Genomic DNA, 9,884 nt, shown 5'->3' on the forward strand with positions numbered 1-9,884 from the left:
TTCCCCTCATCCTAAGACCATGATGAAACTCTCGCCCAGCCCCAAACCGAGCCACAACCCCCCCTGCACATCAGCTGATCACCTGCGCACTTCCTATCAATTCTCGGGTGGAGTCCTCCTTGGCAAGGACTCTTCCCCAGCCCCTTGGCTCGCGTCCTAGCCCTCCTAGGACTCTACCTAGGACCTAACCCTGACCAGTAAGAGTCTTCCTCAAGACCTGGTCGAGCCCCTAAGCCCCATGCATCAAAACCACACCCATGAAGACAACCCAATCCCTCAAATTTCCTGCGATTCCAGCTTGTGTGTGCTGTGGTTGTGCAGCGTTTTTAGTGTGTTTTAAGACCCCTAAACTTGTATAAAACATGTCCCATAACTTCCTAAGACATGGCAGCCCCTTCTTAACATAATACACATGTTTTTGGAACAACAATTCACAAGTTCACCTCATATACATGCAATATTTCGAAAATATTCATAAAAACCTTATGCTTTTCATTCAAATATAATTTAAACAATAATACGATGTGATAGACGAGAAAAAGAGATTTATGGCGTGCCTTTGCGTAATTTACACACGAAAAACCGTTGACGACGAAGAACGGCGACTAAGAGACGATGACTTGAATTTCCTTGCAAACCTTTGAATGTTTCTTCAAATTGTTTTGTGTGTGCCGTGTGATAAGAGTGGTTGGGAGAGAGTTTTCATAAATTAAAAGTGGGTGGCCGTGAATTTTAGATGCAAAAGTGAGGGTTTTGGTGATTAAAAACTTTAAATAGCTAATTAAATTACTAATTAGGCTTAGGTCTATTAAGCCACTAAATTAAGCCCATTAATCTTAATTAGGATTTAATAAAATATTAACAAGGTTTTTGTTTAAATAAATTTATGAATTTATTAGCCGGGTTGCCAAAAAGCTCGCATTTTTATTGAGAATCCGATACCGATAAAATTTACGTCCCGGCGTATAAAATCACCTCAAAACCCCTTCTTTTCAAAAATACTAAAAAAGCATCACCCTTAATTTAAATAATTTAAAAAAAAATTTTAATAAAAACATTTTCTATTTTTTTTCAGCCGTCGGTCTCCGTTCCTCGATCGCAACTCGAATAACCTTTTAAAAATACATTTTTATGCAACAATGTAGAAAAATAAATTTTAAACATGCAAATATGCAAAACATTGTTAATTCATGCAATTAAAACATTTAATTAAAATACAAGAGAATTTAATAATTGCATGCATGTGGTTTGCGTGGATCTTTAAATTTTCGGAGCGTTACAATCTTCCCTCCTTAAATTGAATTTCGTCCTCAAAATTCGTTTATCCTTAATAACCTAAAGTTTAGACTTAGTTCTAGTATCCCAAAAATCCACGCTTCCGCTGCGCTACTCTGATAAAACATAAGTTCTAGAATGTCTTTACGTCTCCTTGATTCCAAATAAATTTTCCTTCTAAATCCTTATTTTCAAATCGCAACTTAAAAGGCTCATAATGACTTAGTGCTATTACTATTATAACCTCGAATTTCAATTTTTCTTACAGTTCCCAATATTAAAAGATAGATGACCATACTTATCGTATATTATTTTTCTTATTTTATACCAAAAATTTTCATAAACTTATCAAATTTCAATCTTAAAATCCCAAACGCGTCCGCTAAAACTTAGATTTTTCAAGCTTAATATCGATTCATTCTTAACCACCCCTGATTAACATTTCTTATAACACTATATCCAAGATATCCCAAGGTTTCAAATATTCTTATAAGCCCAAATCATCGAAAATTCCTACCAATTAAACCATGAAATTATCGCTTATTACTAACTAGTCCCCAAATTCCTTAGCAATTGCAAAAATAAATTATTAATTTCCTCAAAAATTATCTTAATTGGTTTTTAATTTCGAAAATCCTACGATTAACCCATAAATTCTTGGCATTCTTAATTTCCTTCTATGGTTTCCCATAACATAATTCCAAAAATTTTAAACTTATTAATCCAAAATCAATTCTCATAATCGATCTTACCTTTCATCAAACTTAAAAATCCCAATTTATACATTTTCTTATTCCCAAGTCCTTGCTAATCCTCGAATCATTATTTCTTATGAGTAATTCCAAAAATTAATTCAACTAGTAACCATGTATCATCAGTATTTTTTTTAGAAAATCTACATGTCCAAAGCATTCATAATATTCAAGATTAACTTATAGCCCAAAAAGTAGGACGTTAATACTAAAACCCAAAAATCAACATAGTCTAATTCCACCACAAAGCCAACATGCGTTGAAATCAAATAACTTCTTATTTCATATCGTATCACGTATGAAAATTCTAATGCATATAAAACATATATCCTCATACTGCTATTAAACATGTGACGTGAACATATAATTCATGTACTTATGCAGGTAACACCATAAAATCAAATAAAGCATGTAAAACTCACAACTTTGAGGATTGACGACTGATCTTTCAGGTGCTGATGGTGGCAAAACCCTTTACAGAACCATTGCTCTGATATCAACTGAAACGTCCTCACCTTATTATTGCTTTAAAAGTACTAGAAAATTTTTTTTTTCCTAAATTTCATCCATCACATGAAAATATCTTTATAAAATATTTTACCCTTTTAAAAATAACAAATCAACCAACTAGCATTTTAAAAATCAAAGAAAATGTCAGAACATAAAATCGTCTCCTATTTTACCAAACCTAAAAAAACAATAAGTTTGAAAATTATAGCTCATACTAAACCTCTCAAAAATCTCTCAAAAGCATAAATAAATAGTCTTAAAATCTTTAATGTAAATCATGAGTCATAAGTCGTAATGCGGAAAAATAGAAGCGCTGGTTCTCGGGTTGTGTGCGCCTTCAGTCCAGTCAGATCATCCGTCAAGACCTCCTTCAACCTCACCTGCATCCATCACACCTAAAGAGTTTAAAGTGTTAGAGTAGATGTCATGCAAGCCAACTGTTGGCTAGGGGTGTTATTGACTCAGTTGCAATAAACAATCTTTATTTTAATATAATTCATTATTTCATGGTTTGTTATTTCTTTATCTGTATACCCATGTCATCAAACATAGATAAATACCTTGATTATACTTTAATGCAACTGAATCGTAATTCGATGTTGAAACTCATTTGTAAACACTGTGTGATCTAAATTTGTTCCTAGTCGATTCAGCCGCCTAAAACATGGATAAAGGTCGCTTGAGCTCGAGACTAGCATCTGTGATGTTGTGGACTGCATTTCTTGGTATTGGCTTAGAGATGTCCAAACATGCAGATGGGTAGTCATATGATGATTATACCGAACAACCCAACCTCGGACTTTTCAAGTGGTTATCATTCATCGAGAGGATAAGTCCGTGGTTATGATTGTATACCATTAGTACTTAAGACCCGGGACAACACTGAGGCTCTATATGCTAGGGCTGTGCTTTGACTCGTTTACTGGCTCCAGGAGAGTCATCAGGTGGCGAGGTTGGGTACAGTTGCGAAACATATAGGAGACAGTGCATTGTAGTCGGGGATTCATCGCTCACCTGCGGGTGTGGATATCCTATGTGATCTGATAAAATTATAGTGCGTGGAATCTGTGGCCAGAGTATGAGATGTACGTTAGAGAAGGAGTTCTCGAACGGTACATGCGATGCCACTATTTATAGTTATCACATAGTTATCGAATTAATATGCAACCCTCGATGAACCAATGGTTGCAGATTCGATCGGGATATATGAGATGAAGGGACCGTACTGTACGTTAATCATAATCGTTTGGTTTTTGCAGGCACTATGAGTGATACCTAGGGGATCATGGGGCGATACTACTAGACGCTCTTACCATGATCCGATGGGTGCAATCAGAAATGAGTTCTGACATTCTTGATCAAGGTGTTGATGAAAAGAATGGGGCTAACTATGGTAAGCCCGAATAAGGAATTATGTCCTGAATCACAAAGAGTTGTGAACCCACGGCTAGCTGTATCCGTGAACCATTGAGGGTCACACAAGTACTGGATCGTTTGTTCCCATTGAAAGAATAAATTCAAGCAGTTGAATTTATATTATATAGTAAATTCAAGGAGTTGAATTTATGATAATTAAATTTTGAGAGAATAAATTCAAGGAGTTGAATTTATAAAATTTGATAATTTAATTTATTAAACTCAAATGTTGGGTTTATTAAATATTAAATTTTGGAGATGATAAAATTCAAGGAGTTGAATTTATAATAATGAATTCATATGTTGAATTTATAATGGATTTAATTTATTAAACTCAAGAGTTGAATTTATTAAATAATAAATTAAATATGATGGGAGGTAAGTTTCATGGGCTTGTAGGAGTACAAGTCCAACATATTAGATTATTAAAGTTCTTAATGGACTTTAATATAATTAATTAAACTAGTTTGACTAGTCTATTTAATTAACAATGCCCATTGGATTTAATTAAGGAACCTAAATCCATAATTATGGAATTTAGGTTAAAGGTCTTATTTTTAATATATAAATTAAAAAAAAGGGATAGCCTCCATAGATGGGTTATGAGATTTTCGAGAATCTCAAACAAAATTTCTCTAAAATTTTTGGCCACCTTTTAAGAAAAAGAAATTTGAGTCATCTCTCAAATCTTTGATTTCAACGTAAAACTTCTTTCAAATATTCTAGTGCTATTTGAAAGATGAACAAATCTTCTGGTCGTGGACTTGGTAGAAGGAAACTCGAAGAAAGTTCGTAGAGAATTTATCAAGAGCTATCTCCGCTAACCCCGTAATAGTTGGAGCCTTGTGAAATTTTCACCGAAGGTATAAATTATAACATCCTATTAATGTTTTGATTTTGAAAAACCATACGAACACCCAATCGAATATATTTTGATTGTCAAAATAAAATAAAAATTTTAAAACTTCCGCTGTGTTTGGGCACGTAGAAGAATGAGATCCAAAAGTGGTATTAGAGCCAAGGTTTTTCTAAAACGTATGGTTTTATATTGAATAATTTGTTTCTAACCACACAATAAAATTTTCAGAAAATAGATGCACCATCAAAATTATTTTTTTCAGAAAACAAAAAAAAAAAAATTTTTTTAATCTGCCCGGAACTGTTCTGGGCAGTCCGTGCGCGCAGGAACGCGCACGGCAGCGCGCAACGTGCGCGCGCGGCGTCGGATGCCTGCGCGCAGTACGGCGTCGGATGCCTGCGCGCACAGGGGCTGCCGCCGCTGCTCGAAACGTTCGGGCAGCCGGCGGGCAGCGCGGTCGGCTGCCCGAGATTGTCTCAGGATGTGTGCTGGATGATGGGCTTGAATTATTTTTGCCTAGGGTGCCATTTTCTGATTTTTCAAATTTTGGGCAAAATTGATAATTTTGAAAAATTGGTTCAAATTTTATTTTGAAAATTAATTTTTGGAAAATTAATAATTTTCTTGTAAAATAAATAATTAGAATATGATTTTAATTATTTATGATAAAAATGGGTTTTTACAAGAAATCAATTATTATTGATTTAATTGGAAATTAAATAAAGGGGTTTATTTAATTTATTAAATTCTTTAATAATTGTGGTGGTTAGTGATAATATTATTAGATATATAATTTATCAAATAATTAAATTGATTTTAATATTTGATATTAAATGCATGAAGGATGATCGAGAGCCTTGACCAATGTGTTAGGTCTATGTTAGGATATTTTACTGTTTTATTCGTTTTTAATATTTGATATTATTAAAGTGGGCCTGGTTTATGGCCCGTTCACACCCCATGAGAAGTATCTCTTATGTGCCATGGCTATTCAAATGTAATAATTAGAATAGTGGGAGATCAAGACTGGAAGATGGTGGGCCCGATGATCAAGATGAAGACATGTAAAATATTAGAAGCTTTTGTAATAAGTTGCATTTGCATCCCTGCATTTACCTAGGTTTGGACCTGGATCCATGTATGGCTCACATGGATCTAATAATGTTGGCGATCGATCATCCTTATTTATTGTTGAATGTCATATTATGATATATGTGATATATAGTAGTATGGATGTATGTATATTATTAAATAATATAGTTGCATGAATCCGGCAAACATACAAACTCATGGCACGCGATTTTTAAATTAAAATGATGAGACAATTTTAAAATTAAAATCACTCATTTTGAATAAGATTCAAAATTTATATCAAACCGAAAAAGTAAAAATTAAAAGAGTTTAATTTTTTCTTGCCTTCCATCAACCGTGGTTGCATGTTGATCGCTACTCGCGGACAGTGTCTGGCTCATATTATTGGGGAGACATGTACGCCGGAAAGCTGTGACTTCCACCAGACATATGATGTGAATTGAGTGGAACTCCCATGACTTCGGCTCATATTATTGGGGGAACTCATGGCGACCGTCCACTACAATTCAATATTGATGGGTTAGTTTGACACGTGAAAATAAACGACGTCATATTATTGGGTCCTTATTAAAAGTGAGGCAAAACACGCGGAGGTTGCATAGGGATGCAATTGGATTCTACCTTTTAGAAATTATAATTGGCTGATATTATTCGGGATTATAATTGGCTAATTGGAATCTACGTGCCTACTAAAGAAATACGATTTCCCTTTTTCATCAGAGGGTAGTGGAAATGTCAAAATAGTGGGAGGGAAATTTATAAAATTAAATCCATATTTTATATCTTAGAATTATTTTAAAATTATCAGTAACCTTTATCTGTTTTCATTTTTCAGTATATTTACGATGTCTACTCGTAACCCGCTTTCAATCATTCTCGATCAAAACAAATTGACTGGCCCTAACTATAATGACTGGTTTCGAAACTTAAAGGTTGTTCTGAACTCGGAAAAGATTGCGTACGTGCTTGATAAGAAGCCATCGAGAGAAGCACCTTCGGACATCAGTGAGACTGAGTTGGCTAAGCTTGAGAAATGGTGGGACCATGATCTCCAAGCTAGGAGCTACATGTTGGCTTCTATGTCGAATGAACTTCAAAGGAGGTTCGAGAAGGCGGTGAATGCTGCCGACATTCACCTTCATCTGAAAGAATTGTATGGTGTACAAACTCGTTCAGAGAGACATGCTACTGTGAAAGAACTCATGACTACACGCTTGCGAGAAGGGGCTTCGGTCCATGAGCATGGTGTTAGGAAGATTGGGCTCATTGAGAAGTTAGTGGGACTCGACGTGGTTATTCCTAGTGAGCTCTCGACTGATATTCTCTTGCTGTCTTTGCCTGCCTCGTTCGATGGATTTGTGGTTAATTTTAATATGAACAAGCTTGAGGCCAGCCTTGAAGAGTTGGTCAATATGCTTACTAATTATGAGGCCACAATTAAAAGGAAAAAACATGTTCTTCTGGTGGGTTCTTCGTCCGGTACGAAGAAGAGAGCCCTAAATAAAGGCAAGAAGCGTTCTGTCCCTCTGAAGAAAAACAAGCCCAACAAGAAGCCATACAAGAAACCTACTCCGGGGCCCACAAAGCCTGACAAGTCAGAACAAATCTATTTCCACTGCAACAAGCTTGGACATTGGAGGCGGAATTGCGCGGAGTATCTTGCCCAGAAGCGTTCTGGCCATGGTATGTTTTATATTGAAGTTATGTTTCCATTAATTCCTCTTCTTGGTTATTGGATACCAGATGTGGTTCTCATCTATGCAACGATTTGCAGGTGATGGGAATAAGCAAGAGGCTTAGAGATGGTGAGACCTTTCTAAGACTAGGAAATGGAGCAAGAGTTGCTGCCACTTCCATTGGAGACGTTAATTTAATTTTGGACAATAATTTTAAGTTGTTTTTGAGAGACGTTTTATTTTTTCCTGAATTGGTTAAAAATATTATTTCTATTTCTATGCTTGATAGGGATGGTTATTCTTGTGTTTTTGCTAAAGGTGTTTGCAATTTATACAAGAATGAATGTTTAATTGGAACCGGATAATTAATAAACGGTCTCTATAGCTTAAAATTAAAGGATATTCCGTTTAACAATGTCCAAACGCATACGAAAACAACAACAAACAAAAGAAAAATAGAAGATCCAAATCCCGCACAAATATGGCACGTTAGACTAGGTCATATTTCCCAAAGAAGGATGCACAAGCTTGTGGGAGAAGGCATGTTTGACTTGTCAGACATAAATTCTCTACCTACTTGTGAGTTCTGTCTAAAAGGAAAAATGACTAAGACTCCATTCAATGGAAACGTAGAACGTGCACATGGTCTACTGGATTTGATCCACACAGACGTTTGTGGCCCGCTAAGTGTTAGCACAAAATTTGGGCATTCCTACTTCATTACCTTTACTGATGACCATTCGAGGTATGGGTATGTTTATATAACGAAACACAAATCTGAAGCATTTGAAAAGTTCAAAGAATTCAGATCTGAAGTAGAAAATCAGCTAGAAAGAAGTATTAAGGCACTTCGATCTGATCGAGGTGGAGAATACTTAAGTGCTGAATTTTTTGGTTCTCTAAAAGAGAATGGGATTCTCTCACAGTGGACTCCACCAGCGACACCACAATTGAATGGTGTTTCTGAACATCTTAATCAAGCTTTGATGGACATGGTTCGATCTATGATGGGATTCACTGAATTGCCTACATCGTTTTGGGGCTTTGCGCTTGAAACTGCGGCAATGTTGTTGAATAATGTTCATACTAAAGCAGTGGATAAAACACTATATGAGATATGGATGGGAAAAACTCCCAAGTATTCTTACATGAGAATATGGGGATGTCCTGCTTATGTGAAGCAGACACTGGGAGACAAATTGGATAGCAGATCCAATTTGTGCTACTTTGTAGGATATCCAAAGAATTCTGTTGGATATTATTTCTATCATCCCAATGAGGAAAAAGTGTTTGTTTCAAGAAATGCCACCTTTTTGGAAAGAGAATTTCTATTAGATAGAAAAGACAAGATGATAGAACTTGAAGAAATTCAAGAAACTCCCTCAACTATAGAAGTTGAACCCATTTCCCAACAACCAGTAATTGAAGTCCAAGCTCCTAGAAGGTCTGATAGGGTTATTAGACCACTTGCAAGATATAGGCTTCTTCATGAACAAGACCAGGATGAGTCTTGTGTTGGATGTGATCCTATGAACTTTAAGGAAGCAATATCTGATACTGATTCATCCAAATGGCTTGAAGCCATGCAGTCAGAAATGGACTCAATGTATTCAAACCAAGTCTGGACATTAGTGGATCCACCTGAGGGAAGCATTCGCATAGGATGCAAATGGATCTACAAAAGAAAGCTGGGGGCGGATGGGAAGGTAGTGACCTTCAAAGCAAGACTGGTTGCAAAAGGTTATACTCCAAGGCAAGGAATTGACTGAGGAAACTTTTTCACCAGTTGCTATGTTTAAGTCCATTAGAATACTACTGGCCATAGCAGCATGGTATGACTATGAAATATGGCAAATGGATGTAAAGACTGCATTCCTCAATGGAGACATCAAAGAAGAAATTTATATGTCTCAACCTGAGGGATACACATCAGTAGGAAGTAAGCATAAGGTATGCAAACTTCAGAGATCTATATATGATCTCAAGCAGGCGTCAAGGAGTTGGAACCTCAGATTTGATAGCACAATCAAAGAGTTTGGTTTTGCTAAGAATCCCGAGGAACCATGTGTGTACAAGAAAGTTAGTGGGAGTGCAGTGACATTCCTTATACTTTATGTTGATGACATCCTACTCATTGGGAATGATGTAGGATTACTGCAATCAACTAAAGTATGGTTAGCAAGTAAATTCTCCATGAAAGACATGGGTGAAGCATCATATGTATTGGGAATACAGATCTATAGAGATAGATCAAAAAGGATGCTAGGACTCACCCAAGCCACTTATATCGATACCATTCTGAAG

The sequence above is a fragment of the Primulina huaijiensis genome, chromosome 10 (assembly GCF_012295235.1).
Source record: "Primulina huaijiensis isolate GDHJ02 chromosome 10, ASM1229523v2, whole genome shotgun sequence".
Lineage (NCBI taxonomy): Eukaryota > Viridiplantae > Streptophyta > Magnoliopsida > Lamiales > Gesneriaceae > Primulina > Primulina huaijiensis.